The sequence below is a fragment of the Parasteatoda tepidariorum genome, chromosome 9 (genome assembly GCF_982258835.1).
Source record: "Parasteatoda tepidariorum strain Cologne lab strain chromosome 9, Ptep-v5.0, whole genome shotgun sequence".
In the NCBI taxonomy this organism is placed as follows: domain Eukaryota; kingdom Metazoa; phylum Arthropoda; class Arachnida; order Araneae; family Theridiidae; genus Parasteatoda; species Parasteatoda tepidariorum.
In genome coordinates, this window is record NC_141763.1 from 95,953,236 (window position 1) to 95,960,073 (window position 6,838).

The following is a 6,838-nucleotide window of genomic DNA, read 5'->3' on the forward strand; positions in this document are numbered from 1 at the left end:
ATTGACGACTGCTCTTTTCATTCTATTTCGAGTAAGCCAAGCCCTTTAAGCATCAATTCTCTTAAATTATTCATTCTATATTCTTACACAAAGATTGTTTCACAAAGATTTCGATACTTTCACTATATATTTCTTACTTAACACAAAGACAAACACGAAACCATGTAGAACATAAATTAATTGTGCATCGAAGTTGCGAAGTTGATACTACGATTACAATAAAATGCTAAACAAATAATAATTTAAGTTCAGTGAAAGACGTAGAAGAAAAAGAATTATATTTCAATAAATTCGATGTGTGATACGACACTAGATATAATTAACTTCACGTTGATTAACATTCTAACTTATGTGGAGGAACTTAGCTCAACTTTAACGCGCCATTTTGCTTATAAGCAATCAGCTGGTGCTGACATCATAGGTCACATGTGTGGATATTTGTGATATTCTTCTTCTTGAAGTGCAAGTATCCAATTCTTAATGAATTTTTCAAACTCTAAAATAATATTTTTGTTATTAATTGTTTTGTTATTAATTTTGCTATTAATAGGTCACATGTGTGGGTATACATGGTCATCTTCTTGAAGTGCAAGTACCCTATCATAGCTATGAGCAAAATATTCACGTGGTTTTAACTTTCTCAGTGACGTAGACCAGCAATCCGCGTTGACATTAAAGTGCGTCTAATAAACTCCTAAGTAGAATCACCTACAGTTTAAATTCATAGAAATTACTATATAATGCTAAATACGAAAATTTGTGAAACATATTTTTTTCCTGAATCTATAATTTTAAATTTTTTTAGCGGTTTTCAGGATCGGGAGCTAAAATACTGTATTCCATGTCCAAATTTCAGGAGCGCAGCGTAAATTATTCCTAGGTTATATGCGATTCAAGTCTAACAAGGACAAACAAATATACTGCGTAAACAGAAAAGAAAAGTTAAAAATGTGGAACTATTTATTTAGAATTAAATACATTCCTTATATATCAAGGATTTATAATTCACCAGGGTACAAAATTATTATAATTCACTAGCGTACAAAATTAGTTTTCTACAAACATTTCTTAACTCAAAATAGCAAATTTGAAAGCAGTTTGATATCGTTTATATAATAGAGGTAAATTCATTGCAGTTTCTGTGAAGCTTTTGGCCACAGTAGTAATAATTATTAGTACATTTGCGCTTTTTACGACGTAGGGATTAATTCCATAAAATTGAACAAAAATACTTTTTAAAAAAAGAATTGTTGCTTTATTTTTACTTAGAAATATTATTTTAAGATACACCATGACCATCATACATCCAAAATTAAAAGAAACTCCTTTATCGGGATGAAGAGAGGATTTTTTTCTTTCTTTTTTTTTTAACATAAAGTTTTTCGAAAACATTTATCAACTGTCAGGCCGAGGGAAATTTCTCCCTGGTCCTAGCGCCAAGAATTCAAAACTAAAAGTAATTAAATTGTTCCCAACGGACGGTTAGTAGCATAGGAAGAGATCCATAGTTGGCGATTTATAGAAAAATAAAATAGCCAAAAACCATGCCAACCCCCTGAAATTAATATTAAATTTGAAGTATTTCGGCTTTAGCTTAATCGCCCAAAAGACCGTAAAAATGAATATAACCCTGTAACTGAAACATTTTTGTTGTAAGAGAGATAAAACAACTCAAAAAATAAAAAGTTAAAAAAAAATATATATATATATATTAGGGCGTATCGAAAAAATCGAAATTTCTTAGATCTTTCTGCGGTAGTGCGGAAAAGATGTGAATACCTATTATTTAAAAATGAGCGGAATCTTAAAACTCTGGGTTGATATCTTCTGTTGCCTCAATGGGCCTAAAGTTCCGAAAATTCGACTAAAAATGATTAAAATACAAAAATTAATACATAACCACAGATTTCGTTGATCGGTTTGAGGTAGCACTTAAAAGCTACAATATTTTAAAAACAAAAATTATAAAAAATTTTAGAATTACAGATTAATATCTTCTGCCTCCTCATCGGCATCTAATTTTCGAAATTTCGACGCATTTTGGTACTTTTCTGTTTACTGCTTGCACAATGCACAATCGAGACGGACTGGATTTGGCGCTATGCCAAAAAAAGTGGAACAACCTTATTTTGAACCCTATTTTGACAGTTCCTTTCAGTCAAAGGTATGGTGTATCCAACAGAACCACGGCTGCTATAGCATGGAGTGTTATGAATGATTTGGGTTTAATATCGGAATCAGATACCAGCCTCGTTAGAGACAAGAATAAAATATGGAGGGAAAAAGTCGAGAATTTACGAAGAAATTGTCTCAAAATCAAATGAAAATTGTTCCACTATATATGACTTTTATTTTGACGACATGACAAAACTTTAACATCAGAAACACACGAGGGCAAGCAGTTCCAAAGAACAATTGTAGAAGCTCATTACTGTATTCTATCGGAGCCTGATTCTACGTACATGGGACATGTTACGCATGTAAGTGGATTTGGTCTTCATATATCTAATAGCATTTACGAATATGTAACAGGTGATTTATTGGATGATTTTAGTAACCTTTTTGTTCTCGGGTGTGACTGCACCGTAGTGAACACAGAAGTGTTTAATGGTGTAATTCGCAGGCTTGAATTGAAACTTCAGAGAGCAGTACAATGGATTATCTGCCTACTTCATTTCAATGAGTTGCCATTACGACACCTATTTGAGTCCATTGACAGCAAGTCATCTGGCTCCACTGAACACCCATCATTAAAAATTGTGCGGAATATCAAAACTCTGGGTCAATATCTTCTGTCGCCTCAGTGGGCCGAAAATTCCGAAAATTGGACTAAAAATCATTAAAATAAAAAATAAAAATAAACAAACCCATATTTCGTTTATTGGTTTGGGGTTGTGTTTACTAGTTGCTATTCTATAACAAATACAACCACAAAAAATTTTATAATTATATTTTAATATCTTTTGCCGATTCATCGCCACAAAATTTTGGAAAATGAAGGCAAAAAATTTAAGTAAATAAACTTCACACTTACCTCATTTTAATGTGAAGAGAGACTTTATTTTACATCTTAAACATACAAATGACAAAAGCATTACTGTTTGTAATCATTTTTTGTCTCAAATTTTCTGGATTCTAGTGTCGCTCTAATAAATCTATCCCTGCTCAGCGGTCCAACTGTTTCTCCCGAAGCTGCAGTAACTAGTTTCACAATCCACTCCACTACTTGTGTGTGTGAAGGAAATTTAATAAAGTTCCAGCACTCCATCGGCATACCGTCCCTTACCATCTTCAGAAGTTCTTAAGAACTGATCTCTCTGAGAACGGGAGGCAATGTCACATAACAAGCTTGCCAGTCAATGAGATCTACATAGTCTGCTGCTCCAAAGTTAAGAGCAAGAATAACGAATCTGCGAACACAATTTTCTTCTGGGCTAACTTCCCTTGCCTTAATAATCCACCGAGCTGCAAGGGTCCTAATATGGCACCCCTCATCCGTTAACATGGCCAAAAGCATGTTTTCTGGAGCTGCAAAGTAAGCGTTGCGAGAAATAATTGGCTTGATTACGTCACGATACTTTTTAGGAAAGTAGCGAGAGGAATTGATGAAATGCCACAGGTGTCTAGTACTGTCTTTTATGGAATGATGAATCTTTATTCGGAACCATGAGGGTGCCTAGACTCTTAGAATGAATACAACTAAAGTTAGCAACTCGTTTGATGGGTCTAATGTAGATATATATCAATAGTTATATAGATATACCTCATGTCATACCTCAAACCTGAGTAGATATACCTCAGTATTCGATTTCAATGTTCATGGTTCACGGTTAGCTAGATCTGAACATCAAACGCCAGAACTAATGGCGGTGCAAATGCTTAATAAGTATTTCTGATCTGAACTGAGAGTGATAGGATCAATATCTGGCATCTCGCATTCAATGCTATTGAAAGCAACAATTGAAAGCTTTTCACGTCCTTTGAAGTTCCGTCCAATGTCTACGGTGTAATATGTGGAGCCGGATGACTTGCCGTCAATGGACTCAAATAGGTGTCGTAATGGCAACTCATTGAAATGAAGTAGGCAGATAATCCATTGTACTGCTCTCTGAAGTTTCAATTCAAGCCTGCGAATTACACCATTAAACACTTCTGTGTTCACTACGGTGCAGTCACACCCGAGAACAAAAAGGTTACTAAAATCATCCAATAAATCACCTGTTACATATTCGTAAATGCTATTAGATATATGAAGACCAAATCCACTTACATGCGTAACATGTCCCATGTACGTAGAATCAGGCTCCGATAGAATACAGTAATGAGCTTCTACAATTGTTCTTTGGAACTGCTTGCCCTCGTGTGTTTCTGATGTTAAAGTTTTGTCATGTCGTCAAAATAAAAGTCATATATAGTGGAACAATTTTCATTTGATTTTGAGACAATTTCTTCGTAAATTCTCGACTTTTTCCCTCCATATTTTATTTTTGTCTCTAACGAGGCTGGTATCTGATTCCGATATTAAACCCAAATCATTCATAACACTCCATGCTATAGCAGCCGTGGTTCTGTTGGATACACCATACCTTTGACTGAAAGGAACTGTCAAAATAGGGTTCAAAATAAGGTTGTTCCACTTTTTTTGGCATAGCGCCAAATCCAGTCTGTCTCGATTGTGCATTGTGCAAGCAGTAAACAGAAAAGTACCAAAATGCGTCGAAATTTCCAAAATTAGATGCCGATGAGGCGGCAGAAGATATTAATCTGTAATTCTAAAATTTTTTATAATTGTTGTTTTTAAAATATTGTAGCTTTTAAGTGCTACCTCAAACCGATCAACGAAATCTGTGGTTATGTATTAATTTTTGTATTTTAATCATTTTTAGTCGAATTTTCGGAACTTTAGGCCCATTGAGGCAACAGAAGATATCAACCCAGAGTTTTAAGATTCCGCTCATTTTTAAATAATAGGTATTCACATCTTTTCCGCACTACCGCAGAAAGATCTAAGAAATTTCGATTTTTTCGATACGCCCTAATATATATATATATATATATATATATATATATATATATGTCAGGTATCTATGCCGAGTTACTTCAAACTACACCATAATGCGATGATGTTGGTTATCATCAACTAATTCAATTAACCATATGATCAATAACAATAACAATAATATTTATTCCTCAATAATAACATGAGTCACATAGACTCTAACCACTTAGGTTCGAACCACACAGGTTTCAGGTTTTACCTAAAAAAAACCAGTTTCACTTAGAAACTACACATCAACTGACTAACTCTTCATTTACATCGAGAAAGTTCGTTGCTTTTTGTTAAAGAGAGCGACATCTGGCGTATTGACAGAGAGGCTGTAGTCTCACATGTTACATATATATATATATATATATATATATATATATATATATATATATATATATATATATATATATATATATATATATATATATATATATATATATATATATATATATATATATATATATATATATTATGTTCATTACGTTCGCGACTATATATATATATATATATATATAGTCGCGACAGTGAATTATTGAGTTTTACACTTGCATTGAATTAAAAAGTTAGCCGTTACATTGATTTTAAGAAGAGATTAAAATATTTATATTTGCTTTTTTATAAGATATAATTAAAATTAAATAATTGGTTTCATTAAATTAAAATTGGATTAAGAATGATTAAAAAAAATTTAATTTAAGAACTTAAAGAAATTTTTAAAGTTAGGAAATATGTAATGCCTATTATGGCAACACAACGATTTTTTTTTCTCCTTCGGCAAACGTGAAGGCGAGAGTGATAAAGAAATTTATCTGAGAGCGCTCTATCACGGTCGAAGCCTTCATGTGCTTTCCATTCAAAATCGTGATAGCGCAATGCGTGTATGCTACTGCATTGTCTTCGTCCCCAAAACTTTAAATTCTGTCATCAAATTGTTTTTCACTTTACCCTTGGGGGGGGGAAGGCGATAAAGGAAAACAACCTCTGAGAGAACTCATCTCGTGACTAGCAGACAGTAAATTATGATCGGTTATCGTTTATGGGAAAGTTTTTGCTTTCCATGTTTTAACCTACTTGACTGCTCCGCACTATGTTTACTCCAATCACCACTTGCTTCTTATTCATCTGCTTTTTTTTTTTAATGTATATTTTTCATAAGAAATATTATCTTGTTTAGAAAATATATAGTTTTTATAATGTTATGTAAGAACGTTTTGTTAATATAGTAATCGTAACAATCTGAGTGATCACTTAGATTTGATTTTATCTTGTAACTAGCGTTGAACCAATTCTAAATTCACGACTATCAATGTTCTACTCTGAGGTCTAGCAATTCTGAACCCGACCCAGAAGATAAGGAAACTTCTGGATCAAGTATTAGTACAAGCTAGATTTCATGGATGACTTTTTCATTTAGTTAACCCGCATTTGCTTTACATGGAGAAGAAAACCACGGAAACTTAACACGGTTAGTCAAGGGGATTCTAACCCTTGATCCATCTACCACTTAGGATTTTTTACGAAAGCACTGTGATAGGTGCAAGCCGGGAGCAGAATTTGAATTCGTGTCAACAGTCACCACCGAGATTTGAACCTGGGTCACCTCATTGAGAGGCGAAGTCTCTATCCCCTGAGCCACCTCGGCTCGATTATTTGGGTTTGAAAAATAATCAACTGCACTTGATACAAAATATTTTATCTAAATATATAGCACTAGGAGGCTCCACCCCCTGCTCGCTTACGCTCGACAAACATTTTTTATTCCATCGTACAAACTGTAAATTCTTTAAGCAC